A 6937-nucleotide genomic window follows, 5' to 3' on the forward strand; every position below is an offset into this window, starting at 1 on the left:
AGGTTAGTGCTTGGAGCCCACTCAGAGACAGCTATGGGTAGGAATCCAACATTGCAGGTGTTGGACTAGATGACCCTTGGGGTGCCTTCTCACTCTACAATTCTATGATTTATTAGAAAAAGGTGGTGGGTAGCACTGACTTCCATTTTGTGAAGTTAACTTCACTGTGCCCAGCTAGAACTGCTCTGGTTCCTCTTAACCTGACGCCTATTTTAATGAAAATTAACACCCACTGACTTTAGTGGTTGCACTGCATTGAAGTCCAAGACATCAGACATCTCATACTTGCTAGAAATACCACAAAGGGGGAGGGGGTAGTAGTATAGGGTGGATCCCCACACCCACCCTCAATTTCTCTCTCCAATTTGTCTGGCTTTCTGTAACGGGGGCAAATCTGCAATCAATGCAGCACTCCCCCGTCAACTCTTTCCGAGCGGTCCCCCCTCCCCCCCTAATATATATGTGCAAATGTGAGTTCAGCAGAGCAGGGCCCGGATCCCAATTCAGATTCGGCCCGATTTGACGCCGAATCTCCCTTACGCGGAGTCTGACCCCGCGTTCAAATGCCGCTCGTTCTTTTCTTCTTCTTTTTTAAGGGGGATACGAACAGATTCTGGCAAGAGGCTGGAAAGCGGAAGAGGCCTATCTCCGCCTGGGAAGCGGCCGCCCTGCTTCCCCGCTGGGGCGGAGAATGGAAACAGTGAGCCGCTTCGACCCAGCCGGACTAGGCGGGGCGGCGGCTTCCAGCAGAGGCCGACGCCACGGGAGTCCGGCGGAGTTTCTTCCCGGCTACAAGCAGGGCGGATGGGGGGGGGGTTGCTGCTGCTGCTGCTGCCGCCGCCCTCTCCTCCTTACCGGCAGGTCCCAACTGCGGGCGGCCTTGCCAAAGGGGCTCCAACTTTCCCCTTCCGCTCCAACTTCTCCTGGGGAGGCGGCCATAAGGAAGCGACGGGGTGGGGGGAGGGAAGAGAGAGTGAGGCAAGAGGAGCCCGGCTTCCCCACCCCCCTTACCGAGGAGGGGAGCGGCCGGGCTCGGTTCCGCCTCCGCCATGTTCTCTCTCAGGAGCCTTGTCCCGCCTGCAGAGCGGAGCCGCCGACGCCTGACGCCCCCCCCCCCCAACACACAACCCGGCTTGCCCTCGCCGACGCCCCCCACCCCCACCCCGCTCGTGTCAGGCACTAACCGCCAACCGCCAACGTCCCCTCACGCGTTCGGCGCCGGGCCCACTTCCCCTTCGTCGTCTTCGTCGTCCTCCCCCCCCCCCCCAGCCGTCACTCCCGTTGCCGCCGCCGCCGCCGCCGCCGCCTCTTACCTACCGGACGGCGCTGCCGCTCCCCGCGTCCGTCGCCGCCTCCCTGGCCGAGCCCTCGGAGTCCTCCCCGCCCGTGCGCGCGCGCACACACCACACACACACACACACACACACACACCCGCGCGCGCGCGCGCAGAGACTCCCTCCCTCCTCGCTGCCTCTTGCCTGGGCGAGGCTTGGAGCCGCCGCCGTGACGCTGCACGCCTGAGCCTCACTCTGGCTGCTTCCCTTCTTTGCTCGGTCCGGTGGTGATGAGGGAAGGGAGGGGAGGGGAGGGGGGGAATGACCTCTCTGCTCCGCACCCAGCGCGCACGCGCGGCCGGCCGGCTCAGTCCTGAAGACACTGCAGCCTTCCCCCACCCCTCACCGCCTTACTTCCTTTCTCTTCTCCGCCTCTCCTCTCCCCCCGCCCCACGACACACGCACACACATGCCGTCCCGCAACCTTACGCAGGGCCCCCATCCTGCCGCAGCTCCAGCCAGCAGCCCCCAGAGAGAGAGAGAGAGAGAGAGAGAGAGAAGCCGCCGCCTGCAAACGCATGGAGAAGAAGCGAGCGAGCAGCACCCCATTGCCAAGGCGCTATAGTTAGCGGGGAGGTGGGGGTGGGGGACAGAACCTGGTGTGCAAGGGAGAAGTGCAGCTGGAGGGCATGGAAGGGAGAGCAGGTTCGATCGCGCCACGTTCTCGGGCAGCGAAGGAGGGTTCTGTAAGGAGAACGCCGGCATTCTAAACATCCTTACTAGGAAGCCCCATGGAACCCAGTGCGGGGATCAGTTCCGAAGGGACATGTTTAGGACCACCGGATTGTTGCATCTTCAGTGGCCGCTCCATTCGAGACTCTTGCTAAATGATCGCGATGTAGAACGCCGGGCAGTTTTTCATGCTTAGGAAAGCCATGCTCCTTTCGCGTCCCCGCCCAGTTTCCCCTTCTGGGGTGACATTCCTCATCTACAGACTCCCCAAGGGGCAGCTCTTCACGGAACTGTTGGCAAGAATAGCCCGGTCAGGCATCCATCTCAAAGCCGGTGTGGGAAAATGACTGCTTTATGTTGTGAAATAATTCTGTGCAGAGTTAGGTATTGAAACGAGTAGGGAGGCACGCCTAACTGGACCACGAATTCAGAATAAGTCATGAAGACTTAACAGCACAGCCCTAAGGATGTTGCTAAATCCTGCTGTGTCCAGTGGGACATACTGCCTGTGGAAGCATGCATAAGATTCCAACTTAAGGTCCCGTTGAAAGCAAAAGGGACTTGGGCTTCAATCCTGTTCACACTTAAAGGGGGGGGGAGCACTGCAGATTTCAGCTGGACTTACTTCTGGGTAGACATGCACAGGAGGTCTCCTTGTTCTGCTGGTTTGAATGGGATGCTCGTCACACCACTCACTTTAGGGGGATTGGGAGCACACTGTTGTGCAAAACTGGCAGGAAATTGCAGTGACAGTGACACTCCCAGGAAAGGGAGAGGGTGTGGTGGCAAAGGAAAGGCAGGCAGTTGCTGACATCAAATACAGAAAAGAAGAAAAGCTGCATTTCCCTAAAGTGGCTCTCTTATCTTTCGTTGTTTATATATGATATTTTTAAAGCCTGATCTTAATCAGTTGACAAAGCAATGAAATCTACTTATCTGCAGACTTGGTTAGGATAGGGCTACAAATATACTGTACAAACTGATTGACATTTGTCACTAGTTTTATCTTAACCAAATACTCTGTGGCGTAAGAATAATATAATCAACATATTCAGAAACTGAGACAGGTCCCAAGTTACCCAGAATGCCCATGGCTATGGACTTCGGCTCAAAATGCTCAGATGATCCTGTACTCTGGCCCATTTTCTTAAGAGAAATCATTTTTCGTAATCCCAGCGGTCTTATCAACATATCATGATCGTACAGTAAAAACTGTACAGAAATTCAGAAATAGTACTTCATCTAAAAGCACATTTTAGTGTTTGAATAGTGGGTGAACATTTAATCCCAACCACTTTTAATCCCATAAAATTCCAAAAAGGCATTTGGCGCATATAAATGATTAGCACCACCTAAATTCAGTTTACCACATAAAATAAAAGTGCCTCATGATCTACTGAGATATAAAAGAATTTGGCAAAGCAATCCTTACATTATACTGGAATTGGAAGATATGTTGCTACTGATGGATTTATTTATATATATATTTAATGCAGCAGATCTGGGACTGGCGTAAAGCTACACACATGGCCATGAACTGAAGGGACATAAAGGTATGACGTTTCTGTTCCTCAATGCCACCCACATCCAAATTTTTCCTATGGGCCAGCATGACAGTGTCATACCAGGGCCGCTTATTCATTCATTCCACTTATATCCACCTTCCTTCCATCATGTGACTTCCCTTTTAATTCTCAGCATTTCCCATGGACTTTCAGTAGCCCAAACAATACTATCACCAAAAAAAATCTCACTGTAATTTGTGGATTTGAGAGAACACTGGACAGTAAAGATTCAATCTTATGTACCGTTTCCCCGGAGTACACCATTGTTGTTAGTGGGTCTTCTGAGTAGTCATTTAGGTGATTACACTGTAAGGATTTCCATGGACATCCTAATTCAGTATTTACTCCCTTCAATTAAGACTTCAACTTTCGGCAGGTATTGATGAACCATTTTGTTTTATTTTTTGCATTTAATCAGCTAATGACTTTGGGGCGTGGAACATCACTTCTGAGCCTCCAGATGCTGCTTATCTAAGGAACACTGCACCTTTCTCTAGGTGAACACTATATTAGATTAATAATAATAATTTTAATGCAGGACCTCTTTTCATAGCATATGTTAATATCATGGCCTTATACCTGGATCTGATCAGCTGTGATGAACAGCTATTTTCTCCTGTTTATGTAGTGACAAATGACAATCATTTGATAATTCATACATACGTAAGGTAAAGGTAAAGGGACTCCTGACCATTAGGTCCAGTTGTGGCTGACTCTGGGGTTGCAGCGCTCATCTCGCTTTATTGGCCAAGGGAGCCGACGTACAGCTTCCGGGTCATGTGGCCAGCATGACTAAGCCGCTTCTGGCGGACCAGAGCAGCGCACGGAAATGCCGTTTACCTTCCCGCCGGAGCAGTACCTATTTATCTACTTGCACTTTGACGTGCTTTTGAACTGCTAGGTTGGCAGGAGCAGGGACGAGCAACGGGAGCTCACCCCGTCATGGGGATTCAAACCGCCGACCTTCTGATCTGCAAGTCCTAGGGTCTGTGGTTTAACCCACAGCGCCACCTGCATCCCTCTAATACATACGTAGCCTTACAATTAAAAAATTATAGCATCTACCACATACTCAAAATCACTTGGGTGCAGTGCTGGGCTCACTTAAAGCCAATGAGCTGATCAGTGCTGTAAGCCCCACTGGTTGCACTAAGCCATTCTTGATGTTGAACTCCCTAGCGTGGCCAATCCCAGTGGGTCTCTGTGTTGGTGCTCATTGGTACCCTTCTTGCCAAGAGTGTACTTGAACTTCTGGTTTTTCCTTTGCAGACACATGTCCACACCTGATATCACATAATGTCAAGCCTGGGGCAGGTGGGCATGGTATGTGATAATTGGCGCAATGGCCAAATTAGGATCCCTACTGGGCCTAGTTAGGTTTGTGGACCAGAGATCCCCCTCTGCTGGTTTAAAGGCACAAAACTCCTGCCAGAAGAAAGGAGGCTAAGCATATAGCATGAGATTATTATATCGACGTCTGGTGATGCTTGGCCGTTAATAGGCAGTAGTGATTAAATGTATCCGTGTTATGTTATCTTGTGAATGTGCCATCATTTGCTTCAGACACCATTTGTGGTTTATGGACACTCAAGAAATTTAATCTAGTGGCTGCTGTGTTCCCCTCACCTTACAAATGACAGTGACTATCAATGGCTTTCTAAAGTATTTACACAATTTGATGAAACCACAATAGTTAAATGTCAATATGTGCAGAAGGCTTAATAGGCAAGATGTATTGCCTATTACTTCTCTGTATGACGTTCACCCATAGACTGTAGAGGACATTTATTTATAACCCAGAGTGGGTTAGCTCATGCCATAGTTCCCCGTGGTACTGATAATGATATAGTAGAAGCTGTTTAATGAAAAGATGCTCCCAAAATCAAGTATGGGAAGGTGTTTAAAAACAAAGAGTTGCTGTATATTCCTGGATTCAGAGAGGAAAGGAAGTTTAATTAAACTGCCCCATCAAGAAGAACTGTAATGATGAAGCATGATTAAAGTGATGTGGCAGAAACTGCAAACAGAACAGGAAGGTGAGTAGGATTGTAGAAATGTACTTTTAAAGATCTCTTGCCTAAGACAGTCTATTTATTGCACTGTTTAGATGGCTCAGTACTGCTATTCTGAAAATTAAAAGTGAAAAAATAGATTTAGTTTGGGAACTGGGGGAGTTTTAAAATATATTTCCCCCCATGGTATTGTAGAGCATTGTATTCTCTGTATGCACTTCTTGGAGCCTCAGTATATTAGATTTCTTTCTTTCTTTCTTTACTGGTTTAGAAAAAATATTGAAACAGAAGTCAAAAAGTGGAACAAAGAGAAAGAAAGTGGAAGTTAATTATTGTCTCTCATGTGTAGGGTCAGCAGCAGCACCCAGCATCCTTGGGCAGCTGCTTTGGTGGGGGCAATTTGCTTCAGCAAAGCCTACCAGAAATGCCTTCTCTGGGTTCCCCACTTTGCCCAATCTCCTCCCCAGACACACCGAGAGCAGGGCCTTCTCATGTAATTTCTTTCCCATCCAAACTTTCACCAGTTCATAGCACCTGCTATGTAGGGGTTCAGCTTAAATTTTTTGGCTGTCATCCAGCTCATGACTGTTTGCAGACATTGGTCAAGTGCCTCACCTGGTTGAGATGATAGGGAGAAATGGATGATGTTCGCATGCTGGTGACACCTCACCCCAAATTCCCCGAGGACCTCTCTCAGTGGTTCCATAGAAATATTAAAAAGCACGTGGGGCAGAACCATCCGCCATGAAGCCAAGCGGACTCCCTCCACACTTCCATACCATTTCTCTCTGGAACCAGCCCCATAGGTAGAAGTGGAACCATTGTAATTCTGGGACTCCTACTTCCAATCCACTAGGCAGCGGTTCTCAACCTGTGGGTCCCCAGATGTTGTTGGACTACAACTTCCATCATCCCTGAGCTCTGGCCTTGCTAGCTAGGGGTAATGGGAGTTGTAGTTCAAAAACATCTGGGGACCCACAGGTTGAGAAAGCCTGCAGTAGAGGTTCAATGGCAGTGGTTCTCAAACCCTTTGCAGTGTGGGAACCTTTTACTTTAAACAAAACTCGGTCAAACCTTTGCAGTAAATTCTTTTTCAACTTTTTTTTTTAAGGGTGTTGGGAGGAATTATTGGGAACTTGCTGTCAAGCCAGGGAGAGCCAGACAGAACAACAATTTTAAAAAGCTGCAATGCTGAGACTTTGAAAAATGGAGCTTTCATTGCCCTGATCTCATCTAATGGGAGCAGTTTCCACCACTCCTCATCTAGCCAGACCCTGACACACATTCTGCATTAGTTGTAGTTTCCAGGTCACCTTTAAAGGTCTTGGGTTACCAAATTGATCCCTTGCCACTA

General features: G+C 49.1%; 1 protein-coding gene and 1 long non-coding RNA gene across 8 annotated transcripts in view; one reads left to right on the plus strand and one right to left on the minus strand.

The window, feature by feature from the left end:
• RAP1B (RAP1B, member of RAS oncogene family) overlaps nt 1-2655 on the minus strand; it is a 26277-nt gene extending 23622 nt beyond the window's left edge. Inside the window, exon 1 of one of the 7 annotated variants that reach the window (XM_079994421.1) lies at nt 2632-2655. The gene's annotated coding sequence lies outside the window, so the exon portion shown is untranslated. The other 6 variants (XM_079994420.1, XM_079994416.1, XM_079994417.1 and 3 more) reach the window with 6 other exon arrangements.
• On the plus strand, nt 1765-5908 carry LOC307226014. The gene is made up of 4 exons (XR_013843249.1): nt 1765-2339; nt 3990-4068; nt 5509-5607; nt 5855-5908. It is a non-coding gene; the product is annotated as an uncharacterized lncRNA (long non-coding RNA).
• Nucleotides 5909-6937: the final 1029 nt, after the last annotated feature.

This window comes from Podarcis cretensis (genome assembly GCF_951804945.1).
Source record: "Podarcis cretensis genome assembly, chromosome: 10".
Taxonomy (NCBI): domain Eukaryota; kingdom Metazoa; phylum Chordata; class Lepidosauria; order Squamata; family Lacertidae; genus Podarcis; species Podarcis cretensis.